We start from the raw sequence: 8067 nt of genomic DNA, 5'->3' as shown, positions 1-8067 counted from the left end.
AGAAGGAATGGGTGACGTTTCGGGTCGAGACTCAAGAGATGGTTGGACAGGCCAGAGATGAAGAGACAAAAAGTGTGAGATAAGGAAAGAGGAGGTGCGATCTGATAGTTTTGATCGTTTTTAGTTTAATATAGTATGTGGTCACGTGTACGTGGAAGGGGACAGGGGAAGGGGGAAGGAAAATATGTCCAAATCCAAGCGGGACGCAGAGAAGAAAAGTGGGGAAGAAAAAGAGGGTTGCGGTTGTTAGTGGTTTAGTTTCCTGAAACTGGAGAATTCAATGTTCACACCATTAGGTGTGTTTTCCATGCTCTCCTGAGGTGCTGTCTGACCTGCTGAGTTACTCCAGCAATTTGTGCTTTCTTTTGTAAACCAGCATCTGCAATTTCTTGTGCCAGCATATTTTTTTACTTGATTTCTTCAAAGTAATGTTGAAAACAGTTTGCAGCTCACTTATATTGTGTAAAATCGATAAGTGTCATACAGCACGGAAAGATGCCCTTCAGCCCAACTCGACCAAGATGCCTTATAGTCCCAATTGCCAGCATTGGTCCCTTACCTCCTATTCATGTATCTGTCCAAGAGTCTTTAAAATCTGTTACAGTACATGCTGCAACTATCTCCTCTGGCAGCTCATTCCATGTACCCACAACCCTCAGAGTGAATAAGAAGGAACTGCAGATGCTGGAAAATCGAAGGTCACGCCCCCCCCCCACCTCCCATCAGTCACGCCCCCCCCCCCCCCACCCCCCCCACCCCCCCACCCCACATCAGTCAATCTGGACTACACTTCTTCCCACCCTACTTCCTGTAAGGACTCCATCCCCTACTCCCAATTCCTCCGTCTACGCCGCATCTGCTCCCAGGATGATGCGTTCTACACCAGAGCATCTGAAATGTCCTAATTCTTCAGGGAACGGGGGTTCCCCTCCTCCACCATAGATGAGGCTCGCACCAGGGTCTCTTCCATACCCCGCAACACTGCTCTCTCCCCCCATCCCCCCCACTCGCAACAAGGGCAGAGTCCCCCTAGTCCTCACCTTTCACCCCACCAGCCGTCACAATCAACAAGTAATCCTCCATCAGTTTCGCCACCTCCAACGTGACCCCACCACTCGCCACATCTTCCCATCTCCCCCCATGTCTGCCTTCCGCAAAGACCGCTCCCTCCATAACTCCCTTGTCAATTCTTCCCTTCCCTCCCGTACCACCCCCTCCCCGGGCACTTTCCCTTGCAACCGCAAGAGATGCAACACTTGTCCCTTTACCTCCCCCCTCGACTCCATTCAAGGACCCAAGCAGTCGTTTCAGGTGCGACAGAGGTTCACCTGCATCTCCTCCAACCTCATCTATTGCATCCGCTGCTCTAGATGTCAGCAGATCTATGTCGGTGAGACCAAGCGGAGGTTGGGCGATCGGTTCGCCGAACACCTCCGCTCGGTCCGCATTAACCAACCTGACCTCCCGGTGGCTCAGCACTTCAACTCCCCCTCCCACTCCGTATCCGACCTCTCTGTCCTGGGTCTCCTCCATGGCCACAGCGAGCAACACTGGAAATTGGAGGAACAGCACCTCATATTCCGCTTGGGGAGCTGCATCCTGGGGGCATGAACATTGAATTCTCCCAATTTTGTTAGCCCCTGCTGTCTCCTCCCCTTCCTCAGCCCTCGGGCTCCTCCTCCTCCTTTTTCCTTTCTTCTCCCCGCCCCCCCCACCCCTCATCAGTCTGAAGAAGGGTTTCGCCCGAAACGTTGCCTATTTCCTTTGCTCCATAGATGCTGCTGTACCCGCTGAGTATCTCCAGCATTTTTGTGTACCTCAGAGTGAATAAGTTGCCCTCAGGTTTCTATTAAATCTTTTTCCTCTCACCTTAAATCTTTCACCTCTCACTTTGTCTGTGAAGGAAGAGGCCACATTGCTTGTCAGGATCATCGCACAACAAAGAACGGTACAGCACAGGAACAGGCCCTTTGGCCCACAGTGTCTGAGCCAAACTTGATGCCAAGATCGACACAAAAAGCTGGAGTAGCTTAGCGGGACGGGCAGCATCTCTGGAGAGAAGGAATCGGTGACGTTTCGGGTCAAGACCCTTCTCCAGACTGAATGTCACGGGAAAGGAAAAGAGAGGTACAGACAATGATGTAGAGAAATAAAGAAAAATGAATGAACGCTATGTAAAAGAATAATGATGATAAAGGATTGTTAGCTGTTTGTTGATGCCAAGATAAATCTTCTTAGATGCATCAGAGGAATCCATTGCAGATCCGTGAAAATAAATCACTAATCCAATAATCTGCATCACGATGTGCAGGTATCACTGAAACATGAGCTCTGTTTCTTGCTCCGCGGAACCTGTCCAACCTGCTGTTCTGGTCCACAGGATTTAATTCCTTATCTAGCCTTTGGCTATCTTGGTTCACGAGGCAATTGATTCAGCAACAAATACTGAGTGGGGCTGATAAAAAAACAGAAAAAAATGCAAGAGTCTCGACCCGAAACATCACCCGTTCCTCTCTCCAGAGATGCTGCCTGTCTTAGTTTAGTTCAGTTTGGAGATAGCGTGGAAACAAGACTTTGGCCCACCGAGTCCGCGGCGACCAGTGATCCCCGCACATTAACACTATCCTGCACACACCAGGGACAATTTTTACACATACATCAAGCCAATTAACCTACATACCTGTCGGTCTTTGGAGTGTGGGAGGAAACAGAAGATCTCGGAGAAAAACCCACGCGGTCACGGGGAGAACGTACAAACTCCGTACAGGCAGCACCCGAAGTCGGGATCGAACCCGGATCTCTGGTGCTGCAAGCGCTGTAATGCAGCAAATCAACCACTGTGCCACCGTGGCCGCTCATGCTGCCTGTCCTGTTGAGTTAATCTGGCATTTTGTGCCTATCCGCAGGAAACACTCGGCAGGTCAGTCAGCATCTGGGAAAGAAGAAGCTGCGTTAGCACTTCAAGTCAATGAATGAATTAATTAATAAGTATTCACATACAAGGAATTTGCCTTGGTGCTCCACCCACAAGTGACAACATGACATACAGTGACAGTTACGAATGACACATAAAACACTAAACATTAATAATAAAGCAACATTGATCAAACATGTGAACCAAACAAAATACCAGAGCAAAAGGAGGCTACAGCATTTTTGGCTATTGAGAAGATAGACACAAAATGCTGGAGTAACTCAACGGGCCAGGCAGCATCTCTGGAAAGAAGGAATGGGTGACCTTTCGGGTCGAGACCCTTCTTCAGACTGAAGAATATATCTTCTTCTTATATCTAAACCAGGATGGATTATGACGGTGTGAAGGTGTTTGTGAGAAGCTGCCTGACCCACAAATATTCCGAGGTACCCGATGCCCCTGTCTTTTAATAACCTAATTAATGAATAAAGACAAATTATTACAGAAGATAAAAATAACCCGTCTCAATACCTGAAGGTACTCCAATGAGTAACAGTGCAATTGACAGGAAAATGTCCAGGTGCGTTGGTATTCTGACTGGAAAAGTATTGTAGTCTGGGTTACTAGAGATCTCATTCATACACTAAATCTCTTGATAATGATTAAGAGAGGGAACATTAGATATTTTTTTCCCCTCCCTTTTTAACACTGCCAATTGTAGAACATAGTGGTCTGATCAGTGGTCTGATCAGATCTAAACAGCTGATCATTATACGTCTACAATTTTCAGTTTTAAAATGAGTGGGAAAAAGTTATCTAATGTTCCCTCAGTTAATCATTATCCAGAGATTGTCGTGAGACCTCGAGCAAGCCAGGCTATGAATATTTTCCAAAACAAGACACAGAGTGCTGGAGAAACTCGGCGGGTCAAGCAGCATCTCTGGAGAACATGGATAGGCAGTGTTTCGGGTCGGGACTGTTCTTCAGACTGATTGTGGTGGGCGGCGAAAGCTGGAACAGAGGAGAGGCAGGACAAAGCCAGGATAGGTGGATACAGGTGAGATTAATATTTTCCTATCAGAATAGCTTACTGACCCTCAGGAACAATATACAAATAACATTCACTAGAAGGACAGTTGTGGTTCAAGATGTTTGCTCACGACGACGGCACGGTGGCGCAGCGGTAGAGTTGCTGCCTTACAGCGCTTTCAGCGTCAGAGACCGGGGTTCGATCCCGACTATTGGTGCTGTCTGTACGGAGTTTATACGTTCTCTCTGAGATCTTTGGTTTCCTCCCACACTCCAAAGATGTACAGATATGTAGGTTTATTGGCTTTGTGTAAATGTAAATTGTCCCTAGTGTGTGTAGGATTGTGTTAATGCACGTGGACTCGGTGGGCCGAAGGGCCTGTTTCCGCGTTGTATCTCTAAACTAAATTAAACTAAACTAAACCACATTTGTTGCAGGCAATTTCAGACAGGCAATAAAGATGGGCCTAATGTTAGCAATGCATTTATCCAGAGAAATGAACAAATAAGAATAAGAACTGGCAAGGTCCTGCAGTGAGATATTGATCATACATGAGACCATAATGACATTGTGGTCAACTAAGGATATGGTTGTGACAAAAACATGCAACATAATAAACTAAAGCAAATACAATTTTGATTGAGTGTGCCCATATTCCATTAACGTGTGACAGGTTAAAATTCTTTAAATCTATTTTCACTTCAGCTCAACCCCTGTGCCCAAAGGCACAGCACTCCCCACCACCCAAAGCATTGACATTAGGTGCTGACTCCAGAAGGAGGAATACTTGATTATCATCAACTATTCCCTTCACCCAGCCAGGCCTTCTTCTTGCAGCTACCATCGGGCAGGATATCGAGAAGCTGAAGCTCCACACTATTAGGTTCAGGAACAGCTTCTTTCCTACACCTGATTTTTAGCTCACATCATGTGATGGCACAGTGGCGCAATGGTAGAGTTGCTGCCTTACAGCACCAGGGACCTGAGTTCGATCCTGACTATGTACGGAATTTGTATGTTCTCCCTGTGTCCGTGTGGGTTTTCTCCATGTCCTCTAGTTTCCTCCCACATCCCAAAGACGTGCAGGTTTGTAGGTTAATTGGCTTTAGTAAGATTGTAAAATTGTCCCGAGTGTGTTGGATAGTGTCAGTGTTCGGGTTGGCGCAGACTCGGTGGGCCGAAGGGCCTCTTTCTGCACTGTATCTCTAAAGTCTAAAATTAAGTAAATCTTATCTCAGCAATGGAATTCTACAGACCTTGCACGACTATTAGCTTGTTTTCCATTGGATTTTGTATGAATGACTTGTTTTTGCACCATTGTATTCTTTTCACTGCCTTGTATAATCTATATATAATTTATAATTAATTTGTGTGATATCTGAGTCCATGTGCCTGGGATGCTGCTGCAGCTTTTCATTGTACCTGTACCTCACTGTCCGTGCATATGACAGTAAACTTGACATAACTGTTAGAGATTCATCAAACAAACAATAAATTGCTGGTTGACAAAAATACTGGAGAAACTCAGCGGGTGAGGCAGCATCTATGCTCCATAGATGCTGCCTCACCCGCTGAGTTTCTCCAGCATTTTTGTCTACCTTCGATTTTCCAGCATCTGCAGTTCCTTCTTAAATAATAAATTACTGGTATTTTCATTGCGTTATTTTTGAGTTCTCATAGTTTTAGGATCATCCTTATTTGGGTTTTATATTGAGAGGTATTGAAAATCAAAGTTGGGAAGATGAATCTCAACAAACATTATGTTTTATTTTAACCACAAGTTGTAAAAATGTGTGGGTTGAAAATAAGGTAATGAAAAGGTTCACAGTCATTGCAACTAAGTAGGCAAAATGACATGAAAAATGTGGTGTTTTTATATTAGAACAGAGAAGATTATGGTGCGATTTGATACTGGTGTTTAAAATTATGAAATGATAGTTCAAAATATATATCTACTTCTGGAGATACAGGATTCCAGAACAAGGTTAAGTTTTAGAAGCTTACTGTAGTAACAGTAAATAAATGGACGGAGTTAGTGACTGAGGCAGGGATTGCCAACGTTGTTTTAAGAGAAATTACATAATTGAATAAGTGGACATTTGGATATTTGGAAGATAATGATCAACGGAAATTGGAAAACTTGCTATCATGTAATTTTATATACAACAATAACCCACTTTTTATGGAAAATATGCTACATTTATATTAAATCAAATAAATTATAGTTGATGAATTAGGACAATTTGTACATCTCAAGTTAAATTTAGTGAGATGAATAAAAATTGCTATTACATTATGCTATTAAAAGCTACCAGACTCAAGAACAGCTTCTTCCCCTCTGTTATCAATCTTCTGAATGCTCCTTCCATAAGCTAGGGAACTGTCCATTCACTTCTATCCCATTGCGGACATTGGACACATTTTCTTCCCAGCTGTTATCACTATCTACCACTTTGATGACCCTTGGACTATCCTTGATTGGACTTTGCTGGCTTTACCTTGCACTAAACATTATTCCCTTAACATGTATCTATACACTGTTAATGGATCGATTGTTATCATGTATTATCTTTCTGCTGACTGGTCAGCACGCAACAAAAAGCTTTACACTGTATCTCAGTACATGTGACAATAAACTAAACTGACCTGAACTGAACTATGGAACAGGCGCACTACAATGCTGAGATCTATGCTCTGCACTCTGTATCTTCCTCTTTGTGCTATTTATTGTACTTGAATTTGACTGTATTTATGCATACTATTATCTGATTTGATTAGATAGCATGCAAAACAAAGCTTTTCACTGCACCACTATACACATGACACTAATAAACCTAAACCTAAACCTGCTGACTAGCACATGTTCAAGATGTGGGAGGAAATTGGAGCCCCAAAGGTAATATCGTGTCGTCACAGGGAGAACGTTCAAAATCCATGCAGATAAATCCAGAGTTCAGGTTCAAGCTATGTCCCTGTAGCTGTGAGGCAATAGAAATACTTGTTCAAATTTACAATAGTTTCAGTTCTATTTTTATTTTGTCGTTCATATTGGTTGTAAAATTAAACTTAGATCAAGCAACAGTCTCTGGGTAGATATTATTGGCCTTAATAGGTCACCAGTAAACTGCAAATTGAAGATAGACACAAAATGCTGGAGTAACTCTGCAGGACAGGCAGCATCTCTGGAGAGAAGGAATGGGTGATGTTTCGGGTCCAGACCCTTCTTCAGACTGAGAGTCAGGGGAAAGGGAAACAAGAGATATAGACGCTGATGTAAAGAGAAACAGAACAAATGAATGAAAGATATGCAAAAACGTAACAATGATATTGTTAGCTGTTTGCTAGGTGAGAACGAGTAGCTGGTGCGACTTGGGTTGGGGAGGGATGGAGAGAGAGGCAATGCAGGCGTTACCTGCAGTTAGAGAAATCATAACAACCGCAAATTGAATCTACTGTTAAATCTGAAGTGACGATGTGGAGTTGGGGAACTTCGAAGAAAGTCAAATGTCAAGAAAAAGAGTGTTTGATTGTCATATGCACCTACAACTGGACAATAAAATTCTTACTTGCAGCAGATGAATAGTTGTGTAAATGCACTCTTCATAGATAATATATAACAAACAAGAAATAAATTAAGTAATAATTTAATATAAATTCAAAAAATACCCAAGTCCTAAGCGCAGCCATAGACTGTCCATAGAAGTTCATGGTTGAAGTTTGTGAGGTGTGGTGTTCAAGAGCCTGATGGTGTTAGGAAGAAGCTATGCTTAAACCTGGTGGTCATGGTTTTCGGACTCATACACCTTCTTCCCGATTATAGAAGTGAAATGAGAGCATGGCCAGGTATGATGTGGGTCTTTGATAATATTGGCTGCCTTTTTGAGATCCTTTCGATGATGGGAGATCAGGACCATAGTTTCAGTTCTATATTTTATTTTGTTGTTCATATTGGTTGGAAAATTCAACTTCTTCTACTTACGTATAGCGTGCACAGCCTAAAGTTGTAGGACAACTTGTTCTATTTGGTCTCATTTGATTGTCCACGCCAGGTTGATTGCATTCGTTGAAACAGGAAACACGTGAAGGTTGCAATCTTCCACCCCGAAAATTAAACTTAGATTAA

This window comes from Amblyraja radiata, chromosome 28, assembly GCF_010909765.2.
Source record: "Amblyraja radiata isolate CabotCenter1 chromosome 28, sAmbRad1.1.pri, whole genome shotgun sequence".
NCBI lineage: Eukaryota > Metazoa > Chordata > Chondrichthyes > Rajiformes > Rajidae > Amblyraja > Amblyraja radiata.
The sequence above is the reverse complement of the archived record's forward strand: the minus strand, read 5'-3'. Positions refer to the sequence as shown.